The sequence below is a fragment of the Leptopilina boulardi genome, unplaced genomic scaffold, assembly GCF_019393585.1.
Source record: "Leptopilina boulardi isolate dan_hultmark-lab unplaced genomic scaffold, ZJU_Lbou_2.1 LbouV2_292, whole genome shotgun sequence".
Classification (NCBI taxonomy): domain Eukaryota; kingdom Metazoa; phylum Arthropoda; class Insecta; order Hymenoptera; family Figitidae; genus Leptopilina; species Leptopilina boulardi.
In genome coordinates, this window is record NW_026137854.1 from 465,496 (window position 1) to 481,357 (window position 15,862).

General features: G+C 28.1%; 1 protein-coding gene across 1 annotated transcript in view; it reads right to left on the bottom strand.

The window, feature by feature from the left end:
- Nucleotides 1-12,533, bottom strand: part of LOC127282261 (GPI mannosyltransferase 2) — a 104,189-nt gene extending 91,656 nt beyond the window's left edge. Inside the window, exon 1 of the mRNA XM_051306436.1 lies at nucleotides 12,290-12,533. The gene's annotated coding sequence lies outside the window, so the exon portion shown is untranslated. The remainder of the gene's footprint in view (nucleotides 1-12,289) is intronic.
- Between the last annotated feature and the right edge of the window lie 3,329 nt (nucleotides 12,534-15,862).

Here is a 15,862-nt window from a genome sequence, read left to right on the forward strand (position 1 = left end):
AGGTGTATAGATAAGTTTTATGAAATAAAATCATTTGAAAGTATTTAGGAAAACAAAGCAATACAACAATTGTTGATTTTATGCTTTTTCACATGAAATCTTAAAAAATAATTGTTTAGTCTAAATTTTTTTAATTTTTCGAGTAGAAAGTAATCAATTCTTTCCATATAGAATACTTTTGGAAAAAAATTTACATCATTAAGTTATTTTTGTGTAGTGTAAAGGCGTAATTGATCCACGACTGGAGCAATGTCATTTTATTGTTGAATGTGGGTGTGAGGGGGTGTAAACGTTACAAGCAGGTCGAAAACTACACGATAGTGTCCTTGAAGACTTGTTAATTCATACTATTGTAAAGATTACCCTATATTTTTCATCTGAAAAAATCTGTACAAAAGTCAAAATAATAAATTTAGTAGGCTTAAATGATCCACCACTGGTGCAGTTACCCTATCTACACATTTAATTTTATAAACAAGGCTATCGGTATCAGTGTAAAGTAATTTACAATTATCACCATACTTGATTCGCATATAATTATAATGAAAATCATACATTAATGTCTTTGATATATCTAAGACGCTAAGTCCAATATAGATTGGCTTATTCATAAATACTTCCATTTTTGTTAATTCAACAGCAATCAAGTACCACTTTCAATAAACATGATCATGTCAAAATCTGTAAGAAGTTCCAGCTGAACATTTGTATACCTTAACATAGCATGCCAGCTCAATCCAGAAGTTGTATAATAGTGAGCTGGATCTAAACCATATGCATCAAGACATTGGTCTCTAAAATTTTCAAAAACATCTGCGAGTAGTAAAATGTCTGTTTTCATGTACTTGTTTAACATTATCATTATAAAAATTATCTAACTGAGTTGTCAGAAAAATATCATTCGTCCTAGCAATAAATGATTTTATATCAAATTCCTCTATACCACTAGCTAACATTTTTTTAAATTTTGCAACGAATACTGTATAAGCTTTTATCGAACCTAACCTGTTTAAGCAAGTTTCAACCTGATTTTTAAAAATACTGAATGCATCATCTAAGAATTCATTAATATCTTTATGAAGTATATTTATTATACTTCCAGATTGCAATCTACAATTAAAAGCTCTGTCAGTTACAACCTATTTAATTTTTTCATTAGAGTGATCGATTCGTGCACCGCGTTTCATTAGCGAATCAAAGTGACATTGATAATAATTAATTTTTCTTAATAAATTTAAAATTCGTTGAGTTTTTGTAAATCCATGATTTTTTTTTACATCTGTAAGCAGAAGTAAATGGAAAATTTTAATGTAAAAATCAAAATTAAGCTGTGAAGGGAGTGGGTTAAAAAAAGAAGTTAAAGTAGAATATATACCTTATAGAAGATGGAGTAGTGATGCTAATGCTGCTGTTGATGTTGTTGCTTCAGTATATCTGTAACAGTTATGCTATCTCTAGGCTTGTGTTCTGCATTATATCCCATCAACCCAACTCTTCTTTTTCTCCCACTTCTTTTCACTTACACTTAAAAAAAATAAACTGCGCACGCAACTCACTATACCCTACCGGAAGGGTGGTACTGGATTGGTACTGGGAAATTGAAACTGAGATCTCAGTACCAACTCAGTACTAATTTAAAGCATTTTGGTACTGAAATGGAACTGGGAAATTTACCTGCGAAAAGGATCGAGTTACCGTTAATACCCTCATAAAAGTGAAAAGCGACTAGCTTTTTCAATATGTTTAAACTAAAACTTTATATTTATTTCAATATTATATTTGTTTTTCATGGATTTATATTATTTTCATACATTATTATGCATATGATATTTCCTTTGGCAGCTAAATTCAAAAATGATGTCCATTTTTTTTCAAACTTAAGGTATACGAGATAAATTATAACTTTTTTAAATATAATTATTTTATGATAAATTTTAGATATTCATAATCTGGAAATATTAACGAATCTCAATATATATTTTTTAAAGTTGAGTTGTTAAAATTACAAATTTTTTAAGCAATAAAACTCGAGTTAAAATTGTAATCCTTCAACAAAGGACCTTGGAGTCTATTGTTCAAGGAGGGATTGCAATATAATTTCCAAACTTAACTGAAATTTTCTACAAACTATTATGTTTTTTTTGCTGTTTTCCACGGATATCGTGAGAGACGTTTGCTGTTCTAACATACCTTTAAAACTATTGTTAAAGTACTTTAAAAATGTCTTCTTATGGGTTATCAGGTAGTGGTACTGAAGTGGAACTCAAGCCAAGTCCAATTCAGAACCATTCCAATACCTCTCTTTCGGTAGGGTATACTATGTATCCCTACTCTTTTATAATAATGCGCACGCAAGTTGATGAAAAGAGAGAGGGGGGTGCGCATGCAGCTCAACATATACTCTAAACCCCACACTGGTTGTCAAGAGGGTGGAAAGTGGGAGAGTAGCTAAAAAAAATAAGCAAATGAGTTGGTGGTAGTGGGTGACCAAGTGGGATGAAAGTGGGTAGAATTTTTAAAAAATGCATATGCAAAGGGATTTAAAAATTTCAAAATTCCCGCAAGTAACAGCGCCATCTTGCGACAACAGTCGGTAACACCGATCTATGGTAAAGTAGAGTTACCATTGAAAAATAGGGACTTATGCAAAGGGGTTAAAAATTCAAAAATTCTCGCGAGAAACAGCGCCATCGTGCGACAACAGTCGGTAACACCGATCTATGATAAAGTAGAGTTACCATTGAAAAATAGGGACTTACCATGAAAAAAAGAAGTTTTATAAAGTGCCGCCTTCTTTTAAAAAACAACATTAGTATATGGTAAAATAGTTACATACCATGAAAAATAAAATCGACATGCAAATTAGTAGGTGGAAAGTGAGAGGGAAGCTTAAAAAGACGTGAGTGGGTGGTAGAGAGTGACCAAGTGGGAGGAATGTGGGTGGGATTCTCTATTTTAATTCTACTGGTGCGAGTGCTGAAGGTCTTCTGCTGCTTATTCTGGAAGCTGGAACAGAATGACTTTCCTTGCCACGGGAATCGCCTGAGTTACATGTAGTCCCCACCATTCACAACATCTTACCACTGAACTCCATCCCCACTTGACGCATGGACTACCAACGAGCCCCGGTGACCGTACGCACACATCTGCCGCACACCTTTCCAGTGTCGCTAATTACATGGAAATTTCCCGAAGTACGAGAAATTTTGACAGCATTGGGAAATTTTACGGGAAATGAATAAATTACGGGAAATTCCGGGAAATACTCTAATAATGTACAAATTTAATAGATTTTTAACTAAAACTCAAGTTTTCTAACAGAAAATAATTTTAAAAAAGTTTTAATGATTTATAAAACGATAATTACATTCAAAAATTAAAAATAAAATACATAAAAACTCAATAAAAATAATAATAATAGCAATACAAATAATAATAATCTTTTATCAGAGCTTATATATTATATTATAATTCTAATAAATTACAATTTTATATGGTGGGAAATTGCAAGGAAATTTTCCAGCAACACTGCACCTTTCACTTTTGAGTCATCCACTGTGCGCCACCCACTCCCAACCACCCAGTCCCGCGCGGTATCTCGCGAACCCTTTGTTCCTCGAGGTTCTAATTATGATTTTAGAATTTTTGGGACCGTATATGATTATACATAGGGAAGACATATACAAATTAAGGGGGGTGGGTAGGCGACCAAAAGGGTTAAATTTTAAAAAGACATATGCAAATAAAGCGGCTGGTGGGTGACCAAGAGGGTGGAAAGTGGGTGGTAATATTAAAAAAAGATATATGCAAATTAGGGGGTGGTGGGAGGTGGCCAAAAGGGTGAAAGTTTAAAAAATACATATGCAAATTAGGGGGTGGTGGGAGACTAAAAGGGTTAAAAAAAAGTCAAAACTTCCAGCGTGCAACAGCGCCATCTCGCGACAACGTTGGTAACTGCAACACATGATAAAGAAGAGATCTACGCTCGGCCAGTAAAACAGATTTCTACTACCTGGAGATTTCCGGTCGGTAAGTGGTCTTGAATCCCCATAGCTCTACTACTTACACACATAACTGGTACGCTTTAATTGGCTTAAAATTATTCCTAACACATCCTTACTACAATACGCATACATAAACGCAGAATAACGCAACGCATATAGATACATAATTCACGCTGAAATGAGAAATTCTGAACTTCTTTATATACTAAATAGACAGATTTTTCTGCACTTGTGAGAAGCTTAATATTACATTGTTAAATATTTAAAAATAAAAAAAATTATTTATTAAGAAATAATAAAAAATTTTATTACCTTTCAAAGAACAATTTTTATCATAAAATCATTTAATTTAATTATAGACGCAAACTTATAATAAATATTCTATAATTATATTTAGATAAAGAAATATAGAATAATTAAAAAACAATTATTTATCAAAACTTTTTCTAGTCTATATTGCAGAAATAAAAATTATGAGCAAACAAATGAAGTATTTTATTATTAAATATTAATTAAAATTATTTTTAATTCATATTGCAGTATTAAAAATTATTTTAAAATCAGGACGTCCAGCAAGTCTAAAAGAAAAAAATTCCCTGACTTATTTTAATTTATAAGAAAACACGTAAAGACTAGAAGAACGTTTTGTACGTCTGGATAGCTTGGTTGTTTTGATTAAAAATAAAAAAATTTTTAATTTTTTAATGAGACATTGCAAAATTCATGAACTGCAATTTTCACCCTGTGAGGAATTTTCGTAAATTTTCACCAGCAACAAACTTTTAGTGAGAAAGTTGTTCATTAAGGTCCAAAGAAGTTTTCTGGAATATTACAATGCAATTGAACAATTAATAACAAAATGGCGAATGTTTAAACTTTGAAGTTGCGCGATCGGCTGAACGTTTGGCATGTGTTTGCTACCATAAAAAGATCGATTGTATTATTACGTAGCAAACACATGCCAAACGTTCAGCCGCTCGCGCAACTTCAAAGATTAAACATTCGCCATTTTGTTATTATTTGTTCAATTGCATTGTAACATTCCAGAAAACTTCTTTAGACCTTAATGAACAACTTTCTCACTGGAAGTTTGTTGCTGGTGAAAATTTACGAAAATTCCTCACAGGGTGAAAATTGCAGGTCATGAATTTTGCAATGTCTCATTAAAAAATTAAAAACTTTTTTATTTTTAATCAAAACAACTTTTTTTTTAGTCACTCGTAGAATATAATAACACGTATTTTCGTTTTTGTTTCATTAAGAAATTCGTAAAATTGTCTGAGCTGTCGCGACTTGAAGTCAAAAAAACAATGAAAATTTTCTTTTTTAAAAAAACAGTTTTTCTCTTATATTTCGAAAACGGAAAAAGATGGAAAATTTCTTCTTAAGAAAAAAGGATGCGCAATCGAATTCTGTATAAGAATATTCTCGAAAAATATTAAAATTCGAAAAATTAATTTTGAGTGTCCAGGGGACTTTGTTTTCTGGCCGAAAAAATTTACGTGCCCTTCTAGAATCCAGCAGCTCAAATACGCAATTTTAATGATAACTTTTTTTTATTTTTAACTTTTTGTCAATAAAAAAGAGACAATTTTTGAATCTTTTTGCTTATAAGTCGGCCATTTTGTTATTTATAAACAAAAATGGTTTATTATAGTACGGGCAAGAGCCATATTTTTGTAGAATAAGCTGTAAAAAAATTGGAGCAATCGGTCGGATAGATTTTTGTAAATCACCTGCGCCAGTATTTTTTTGTTAACCCTTTCAGGGGCACATTATTCTAAGCATACAAATTTTTGTTTCATTACGTATTTATACGTTTTTTGGGTCGCTGAATACAAATCCGAGGTCAGATTTTTGCAAATTTTAAAAATTCAAAATGGCGAATCCAATATGGCGGACATTTTTTTTTTAAATTCAATATATTCGCCATATTGGATCCGCCATTTTGAATTTTAAAAAACTGACATCTGATTCGTAATCAGCAACCCCGAAAACCCCCGAGTAACGAGTTTCATACAAATTGCATTATATTTTTAAAAAGTCGTCCGCCATATTGGATCCGCCATTTTGAATTTTGAAAAACTGACCTCAGATTCGTAATCAGGGACCCCAAAAACCCCCGAGTAAAGATTTTCAAAGTCGTAGCACTTCGCGTTTACAAATAGCTGAATTAATTATTAAAAAAATGCATATTTTTCAGATTGATGGAATAATATTAAGTTAACAATAATAAATTATTCATAAACAATATTATAGATTCGTTATATTATATCCTTAGAATCTAAAAATAAGAAATATATGATTATTATTAGATAAATATGCCGGAAATACCAAAAATACAACAACAAAAAAGGTGGGACGTATACGTCCCACTGCCCCTGAAAGGGTTAATAAATTAATATTAAATTAAAATAACAACCCGAGGCGAAATTTAAGGCCTACTTTTTTAGGAGTAAATAGGGTTAAACAGACCCTCTTTAGCTTCCTCAACCAGTCGCAAATTTCCCTTGTTTCCACGTTTGGATTCAAAGTAGGGTCGAAAAATTGATTAAAATATTGAAAATTTTAAAATTTCTCTAATTATACTAATTTTTTCAAACGCTTGAATATATGTTAATTTCTGTTTTTAAAGGGTAATTAAAGAGAAATTATGTGAGAACAAATTTCATTTTGCTTTAATCAAAATAATTAAAAAAGTATTTTTTTTCCATTTTTTTGTATTTTTTAATCGAACTAGACCCTCTTTAGCCCTTTTCTTCTCCATTGGATTCAAAGGAGGGCCTACGGGAGTCTATATGATCCAAAAGAGGGCATATTTAGGTTCCAGGAGGAGCTAACGAGGATTTAAATTTCGACTCGTGAAAATTACATATAATAATCATGAATATCTTTCGTTCATTCTGTCCACACCTGAAGTTAGTATTTGTTATAGGTCTTTTGTTTTTTTTAAATGTGTTGTTTGGCATTATTTTATGTTGGTTAAAATTTTTCAATATTTTGACATTGTCATTTGTGCGGTCGTATTTTAATTATTAGAAATTATAAAATTGTTAGAATCGTGCAAAAAAATTGTGAGGATTGTGAGAAAAATTGATTCGATTGCTGTTAGAGTAAGCTGCATAAGTTGATGGTAAGTTTAATTTAAAATAGGGGAAAGGTGGGTAAGTTCGCCCAAAAAAAGTTTAGAGTATAAAAAAAGTTACTTAATTATAATGTTTGAGTATAAAAACTCTTTCGTAGTACAAAGACAACCTTCAGAAATAAAACAGAATAGTTATTTGAATTGTCTTTTAATGAAAATATTAAATAAATTGTAATTAAAATATCGATGGTAAAAATGAAGAATTGACCTGAGGTGCGGGTAAGTTCGACTACGGAGGAGGGTAAGTCTGTTTCTTCCAAAAAGTAGGAATAAATTGAAGTAAATGTGTCAAATTTTTTTGTATTTGTTTTTATTAATCAATAATCTTATGAATGTCTTAAAAATTAATACTGTATTATAATGAAATATACATTTTTTTCGTCAAATTTAATTTTTCAATCAAAACTAGTTTTTAAAGGAGGAGAAAGTAGCTACGTAAAGGACGTAACTCTCAGAGACAAATGCGCATGCGCGCTTTGTGCGCGCTTATTTTTAATGTTTTTCTTTCTCAAAATATTCAAATAATTATTTGTTATTATAAATTTATTGAATTACGCATTTTTTCTATTAAAAAATTTTTAGACATGAAAGGAAGAATGAATGCGAAGGACAGTGAAAAAGATAATTTATTTATTGATATTTAACAATGTGTAAATAACATTTTTAGTATTGGACGAAAAATCAGATTTAACAATCATCTATTCTGAAACCCGATTAAAAATCAGATTTAAAATTTTTCTATTCGGTATAAAATCTTTTAAAACTTTAAAATATTACATTTTAGATAGGTATTGTATGTATATAATTGAGGTTATGCATAATAGTAATTTTCTTGATTCTGCTACAATAAATGAAAATTAAAAGCGAAACAAAAATTTAAATAATAAAGTATAAATAAAAACATACTAGTTATTGCAGCATTAAATTAAATTATTATAAAATAATTTCCTGCATTTGTAGAAATCTATCAGTTTGTCTTCTGCTGCATATCTCTATATACATTCTGAGCAATTGCGCATGTCCCGTACCTAACTTACGTATCTTGCTTGCGCGACTTGTGATTTGACGAACTTAACCGCACGAACTTAGCCGACATTAATAGTTTAAACATTTTATTACTTATTTAATTTTACAACTTATTTTTAATTTTCAAAACATGATTTTCATAAAGTGTAATGTTCCAGAATTATAATAAAAAAAAATTACCAATTTCTATGGATAATAAATACGTTTTTCTAAAATTCAAAATTCAAAAAATTTACAATTAGAAGCAACTTTTTCATACTTGTTTAATATTTTTGTTAATAACAAACCGATTACAACAAAACTTTTTAGACACCATCGTTACCATACAATACTCCATTCTTAAAAACGGTTATACGTAATATTTATTTTTAAAAAAGTTATTAAGAAAAACGAACTTATCCGCCGCGCGAACTTACCCACCTTTCCCCTATATAATAATTTTATCAAATTTCAAAAATTTATTTAATTAACCACGATAATTAAATATTAAATTTAAATTAAATAATTTATAAATTATTTATTTATTAATTTAAATTTATTAATAATAATTATTATTATTTATTATTATATAATAAAAAATAAAAAATTTTATTTAATGATAAATATTTTGATGATAAGAAATTTTTACAAGACCTTTACCGATATATGTTATATTAAAAATTATCATTTTAAATTTTAAATCGAAAATGTTCTTAAAGAATTTCTGAAAAATTATCGACAGATATTTAAATATAAATTTTTATTAATTTTTTAAAAAAAGCAAATCACGCGTGCATGATTTTAGACGATTTTTTTTGTTCCAAAATAATAAAATTATTTTACTTAATAAACATTCTGCCAGACATACAATAAGACTTAAAAATTTTCAATCAGATTATTAATTATTAAGATAAAATCATTTTTCTACCTTTAATGTAATAAAACTTAATAAATAAAAATTATTATAAAAAAATTTATTTTTTTAAAGTTTTTAAAAATTAAATTTTTTAGAATATTTGATAAAATAACTTCCTCGATATCATGTATGAAAAATTATGGATTTATAAAAAAATAATTGAATTCATATATTTATATCTGTAAAATTTTGATTAAAAATAAAGTTGTTTTTCTACAGATCCTCCTTATATTTCGATCAACGATGTCAGCGACATTAAAAAACTGGAAAAAAATGTGGACAATGAATATTTGCGCAAGGGTATTGAGAGAGTTAAAAAAATAAATAAAATAGAAGAGAAAGAATATGATTCAGAAAAAAAAATTAAATTAAATAAAAAAAATTGATTATATTAAATATTTAAATAGAATTTAATTCAAGAAGCTGAAGTACACAACGTTTACCAAGAAATTTTTTTTTAAAGTTGTATATTAAGCCTAAATTACATATTAAAGCATTCTTCAAATAACTATTCCGCCTATGTTAAATATATGTAATTTAGACGTAATATTTAACTTTTTTAAAAAAATGTTTTTATTGATAAATGTTGCGTACTTTAGCTTCGTCTCAATTCTATTAAATAATAATTATATAAAAATATAATTTTTATTATTATTATTAACAATGTAATAATATTATTGATAATATTAATTTTAATTTCTTTATAATAAACAATTACATTCCTAATTTCGCGCGCTTGCGCGTGTTTATTTTTGCTAGTATAGTAAATAATAATCGATTATAATTTTTTTCAACACTTTATGATGAGAATAAAACGAAGTAAAAAGATTTGGTGTGATTATTTTTTATTTTATAATAAAAAAGAATCCTTAAATAAGATCCCAAAAAAGGCCTTAACACCAGACTACCCCTTCAATGCAATATTAATAAGTAAAAAAATTAAAATAATTGTGATATGATTTGCACATAGAATATTTATATATAAATAGGGTAACTGTGGGTAATTCTGCTGATTTTCAGTGTAGATTAACTTTGCAAAGCTTGTCTGAGCTCATATTTAAACCAAATGTCGTTATTTCAATTACAAATGAAAGTTTTATTATTAAATTTTGCTAATAAATTAAAGTTAGGTTTATTGGGCACTCCCCGCATTTAAAAATATCAATTAAAAAATAATTGTAAATGAGGGTATTGCTGTTGAGATGTCGGTATTCCTGTGTGGCAATTACTAACGAAACACCAATTCCAGTGCGGGTATAACTGCAGAAAATCAGGCTGCGCTGACACAATGATCTGAGTGACCGGTAACGTCAACAAAAAAGTTAGGTTATGTCTTTGCTAAGAGTTGCGCAGTGAACGTATTTAAAAATCTCAGGAATACCCGCAAGCAATGAAAATATTGCTGGTAATACAGATTTAAGGAATATTAATTATAAACAAATAATAAATGGGTAACTAAATATTTATTTAAAACAATAAAGCCTACTTTATTGAATAGTATAATACTAAATTGTGTATATTATTGAAAATGTTGAAAATATAAAAGTTTTCTGATAGGTGTTCATGGCTGCCATATTCCATAATTTCATGGAATTTAGTCATAGTCTACTTTAATTTTAAATAATTACATTAATAATTAACGAAATGCACATTTTTCTTGTAATGTTCATTAATTTAAAAAAATCTGATAAAACTAAATTAAAAGATTAAAGTATTATAAAATTTAAAGAAACAAATTTTCTTAACATTTAAAAACGTTTTAACAAAGCAATTTCTTCGTCTAATCTATAGCACTTTCTTTTATTTCATCACTCATTAATCCTTTTTCTTATGCAAAAAATTTAATTCATTAAATTGTCCACAACAAAAAATCAATATCATTTTCGAAAATTTTAACAATTCAAGGTTTTGCTATAAAATTCAAGAAGATTTCAAGGTTTTCAAGGCAAAATAAAATTCAAGGAGAATTCAAGGTTTTCAAGGTGGCTGGACACCCTGAATATTTTGCTTCAAATCAATCTTGAGCGAAAAACCTTATAAAATTCTCTCAGAGTTTACTTGAGATTTTTGGGAACACATGATTATGTTCTAAAAATCATTAGTTAGAATTTTCATTTCATGGAATTTCATTTGTCATAATTATTTTTGAGCCGAATTTTTATTTTGCAGAATTTTCATCAAAACGATTTTCTATATTAAAGAATTTTTATATAATCGAAAATTCACTTCAGAGAATTTTTATTCGTTCGAATTTTTATTTAACATAATAGGCATTTTAAAAAATTTTTATTAGGTAGAATTTCATTGCATAGAATATTGTTTCAGATGAATTTTCATTTGTTCCAATTATTATTTGATATAATTTCCATATAACCGATTTTTCATACTACACAATTTTTACTTAACCGAAAAATCATTTCTCTGAAATTGCAAATGGCCGTACAAACAATCAACAGAAAGATTTCGGCGCGATTTTTGAACTTCATTTGTTCGAATTTTGTTCTGTGAATAGGAAATTCTAGCATTCAAAAATTCTATTAAATGACAATTCTACTAAATTAAAATGCTGTTAAGTTAGACTTTTTTAAAATAAAAAGTTATCTAAAGGGAAATTTTGTAAAATAAGAATTCCACGAAATAAAAATTTGGTATCTAAAAATTCTGTAAAGTAAAATTCATTTTAAATTGAATTTTTTCAAACGCTAATTCGAAAAATGAAAATTTGTCAAAAAATAATTCTATGTAATAGAATTCTTTAAAATCAAAATTGTAACTAATGATTTTTATGGGATAATCATGCGTCCCGTAATAATTTATTATTCCTACTGGAAGCAAAAATTTTCAAAACTTTTTATGCATAGTTCACTTTTTCTGTAAATTTGTTCAATTTTTAAAATTTCAGAAAAAAGGAATTTTTTCCTGAGAATACTGTGTAAAATATAAATCAACGTCAAAGAGAATAACAAATTGCGAATTTAATGTAAGAACATTTTAAGGAGAATAAAAAATAAAATAATAGGTAATAAATTGTATTTCTATATGTCGTATTAAGTATATTATAAAGAAATATCATTTAACGTCATAAATATTAAAAGTTTAATAAATAGAATCGTAGTTTTACTAGAAATTTGTTTATTTTTTCTAACTTATTTTTTTCGTAATAACCTAATAATATGTGGACATTTTACAAACCGGTACCAATTTATATTTTATACTTACAATTTTGAAAAAACAGCTACTTTTACAGTATAACATTGATTCCAAATAATTGGCGAATTATAGTAGAAATATTTGTGTCTTGTGTTTTTAAAAAACGCAAAGACTTAATAGTTTTGAAGTAAATTATTTACAAATAACTTGGAGCAATCTAAACAGTCGTCTCCATGTGTTCTGGAAGCCGTAAAGTTAACGTACAATAGACGGAAAACTCGGTTGCGTTGCGTATGTCATGAAGAACGTGAATAAATTAAGGTACGGTCACAGCTTTTCATGTCCTGGGTTAGATGTAAAGGTGGTTTTACGATATTCGAGATATCGAAACGACTTGGTGGATTCCACATCAATTCATCAGGTTGGTTCCACAATAGACAAAATCGTACCGTCCTGAAGACGATTTTCAAAACGAAACGATTGGCGACAATAGAAAAAGCATGCGCGCGCATCGTTTTGGCATGAAAATCGTCTTCAAGACGATACGATTTTGCCTATTGTAGAACCAACCTCACACTAATTTTTTTTGTTAAATGGGATTTGGATGTACTTTTGTGAATTCATTACTTTAGTATACTGTAAACAGTCGAAAAAAAAATTTTCCAGCGACGGCAATTTTCCTTTTAAAATCTCGAATACTAAATACAAAAAGCCAATAGTCAATGAAGATATAGCGTTACCTTTGTGCAAATTACTATTTAAATATTATACTGAGTGAGTATTCTTAATTTGGAAAGAGTAATATAATAATTATGAATTTATATTTCTAAACAGTAGTTAATAAAAAAATAGGAAACTGAAGTTAGTGAACCGTTGAAAACATGTTTATAAATATATTAATAACTGAAAAAGAATTATGAAATGTACAAGAACTATGGTAAATATCCATCCCGTGTGGAAATAAAATTACTATAGTGTTTTGGGAATATTGACATAAAAGTTAAAAAACCCTCCACAATAATAGAAAAAAATTACTACTATACTAAATTTTACCATAGTCGATATTAAATGTTCGAAGTTGCACCTTCAAATATTACAGTAAACATATTGTATTCACACATATTACATATTCTTGAGAAACGCACGCTTTTAATACAATACTAATATAAAGAACTTATTCTAACAATACACACATTCATATAATCGTCGCAATACATGCTTGAGAAAAAAGGGAACTTCTTTATACACTAAACAACGGAAAGTACTGCTGCTTGCGAGAGAATTACTACAAATATATGTTATATACCTGTGTAAATCTAATTTAATATTTTTAAATTTATTTAAATTTATTAATTAAAATATAAATTATTAATATAAATAAAGTAAAATTTGAATTAAATTCTCAAAATTTAATATTATTCAGTAAATTTCATTTTGTGTTTCCTTCACTGTTTAACTTTTTGAATAATTTTAATTAAAAATTTGGAAAATTTCTTTAAAATTTTAACAATAATTTAAAAAATTTAGATATTTTAAAAAGTTATTATTTTAAATATATATAATAAAAAAATTCGAAGAATTACTTTTTTACAATGATTACTTGATATATACTTTTTTTTAAACTACTTTTTGTTTTGATTTTTTATTAAAATTTTTCAATATTTGATTTTCAGAAATTTTTATGAAACACTTAAAATAAATAAATTATTTTTTCAATAAAACACAAAATAATAATAAACACATATTTAAAAACAATTTTTTTATACAAAATTATACATTTGATTTAATTATTATTTAAATTAATCTAATTTGTTAAATCTAAATATTGAATGAAATGTTCAAAATAGTAATTTCTCATATTTGCAAACTATATACTTAATACATATACAGGGTATTCCAAAAGTATGGAAACTTTCAAATATCTCGAAAAGTACGAATTTTTGTAAAAAATGTTCAAGAGAAAAGTTGTTCCAAACAAAAAGATGTACATCTTTGAAACCAAAAAATTGGGCCCGGAGCCCAATGTTGGGCCCTACAATGAAAAAGTGGTTTTCTTAAATGAGACCACTAATTTTCAGTGTCAAATTCGTAATCCCCATGAAATTCTGCGTTCAGACATGTGGTATAAGTGCCCAAAATATTTGGCCCAATCCAAGATATTGGGTCCAAAATTTATCAACAGATAAATAAATTTTAAAAAATCGCATCTTGGATTTTGAGATCATAGGATTAAAAATTGGAAGCTAATTTTCAAATTGAGCATAGAGCCCAATGTAAGATTCCGCCACCCAATGTGAGGCCCACAGTAAAAAAAAATTAGTTGTCTTAAATAAAACCCATTAATTTTCAGTATCTAATTCGTAATCCCCATGAATTTCTGGGTTTAGACTTGTAGTAAAAATGACAAAAATATTGGGCCCAATGTCTGGGATTAAGCCCAACATTTTTCGTTAAATAAATAAATTTAAAAAATCGTATCTTTAGGAGTTTTTGGGGTCACAGGATTAGAAATTCGAAGCTAATTTTCAAATTGTACACAAAGCTCAATGTAAGATTCCGCGGCCCAATGTGAGGCCCACATTAAAAAAAATTAGTTCTTTAAACAAAACCCACTAATTTTCAGTATCCATTTCAGAATCGTTATGAAATTCTGGGTTTAAATTTGTAGTACAGAAGCCAAAAAATATTGGGCCCAATGTCTGGGATTGGGCTCAACATTTTTTGACAAATAAATAAATTTATAAAATTGCATCTTTTGGAGTTTTTGGGGTCACAGGATTAGAAATTCAAACTTATTTTTCAAATTGGGCACAGAGCCCAATGTAAGATTCCGCAGCCCAATGTGAGGTCTACAGTAAAAAAATTAGTTTCCTTCCATTTCGTAATCGTTCTGAAATTCTGGGCTTAGACTTGTGGTACAAATTCCAAAAATATTGGGCTTACACATTGGGTAAGGAATCTTACATTGGGCTCTATGCCCAATTTGAAAATTAGCTTCCAATTTCTAATCCTGTGATCTCAAAATCCCTCCAAGATGCGATTTTTTAAAATTTATTTATCTGTTGATAAATTTTGGACCCAATATCTTGGATTGGGCCCAATATTTTGGGCACTTATACCACATTACGAATTTGATACTGAAAATTAGTGGTCTCATTTAAGAAAACTACTTTTTTCATTGTAGGGCCCAACATTGGGCTCCGGGCCCAATTTTTTGGTTTCAAAGATGTACATCTTTTTGTTTGGAACAACTTTTGTCTTGAACATTTTTTACAAAAATTCGTACTTTTCGAGATATTTGCAAGTTTCCATACTTTTGGAACACCCTGTATATTGATAATATTACTATTACGTGATAAAACCCAATCGGTTATACTCGGCAATAACCGGATATTTTTCGTACATCATCGGTAAAGTTCGACCAATCGAATGCTACTAAGAAATAAAATTCCTATTTTCAATGGGAATGTTTTTAAAAAACAATTTTAGATGTTACAATAACCAATTTTAAGTTGAGCAATATTTTTAAAACCTCTGCTTCTTTCGAATAAAAATAGTAATATTTTTAAAACAGAGTGTAATATGTGAAATTTCAACTCTTACTTTTCATAATTATTCTAGTCAAAATTCTTTCTGTGAATA